Raw genomic sequence first — 610 nt, 5'->3', positions numbered from 1 at the left:
CATACAATTCGGGCCCTTGTAAGAGTGTTCGTCGGGGTAACCCAAAATGACCTGGAGACGCCGTCGGGAGATCCGGGAAGAGTTTTCTTTTCTGTATAAGCGTTCGAGTTCCCTGGAAACCTCTAGCAGGGAGATAGGGTTTGGAACGCGAAGAGCACCGCAGTTGCGGCGGTGTCCGGATCTTCCCCTCGGACCTTGAAAATCCAGGAGAGGGCCACGTGGAGGTGTCGCGCCGGTTCGTACCCATATCCGCAGCAGGTCTGCAAGGTAAAGAGCCTCTAGTTGATAGACTAATGTAAATAAGGGAAGTCGGCAAATTGGATCCGTAACTTCGGAATAAGGATTGGCTCTGAGGAACGGGGCGTGTCGGGCTTGGTCGGGAAGCGGATCTGGCTGACGTGCCGGGCCTGGGCGAGGTGAACGCTCGGCGTTCTCGCGCCGAACACGGGATCCGAGCTCGGTCCCGTGCCTTGGTTTCCCGCGGATCTTCCTTGCTGCGAGGCTTCCGTGGCGGCGCGAGCCGTCGTGCTCGTCCTCTTCGGCCGCCATTTAACGCTTAGCTCAGAACTGGCACGGACTAGGGGAATCCGACTGTTTAATTAAAACAAAA

General features: G+C 57.0%; 1 protein-coding gene across 1 annotated transcript in view; it reads left to right on the top strand.

The window, feature by feature from the left end:
* LOC105449133 overlaps positions 1–610 on the top strand; it is a 5119-nt gene that overhangs the window by 3569 nt on the left and 940 nt on the right. The gene's annotated exons all lie outside the window — the stretch shown is intronic.

Source organism: Wasmannia auropunctata, unplaced genomic scaffold (assembly GCF_000956235.1).
Source record: "Wasmannia auropunctata unplaced genomic scaffold, wasmannia.A_1.0 LD336078.1, whole genome shotgun sequence".
Taxonomy (NCBI): Eukaryota; Metazoa; Arthropoda; class Insecta; order Hymenoptera; family Formicidae; genus Wasmannia; species Wasmannia auropunctata.
This window is presented reverse-complemented; position numbering and strand designations above follow the sequence as displayed.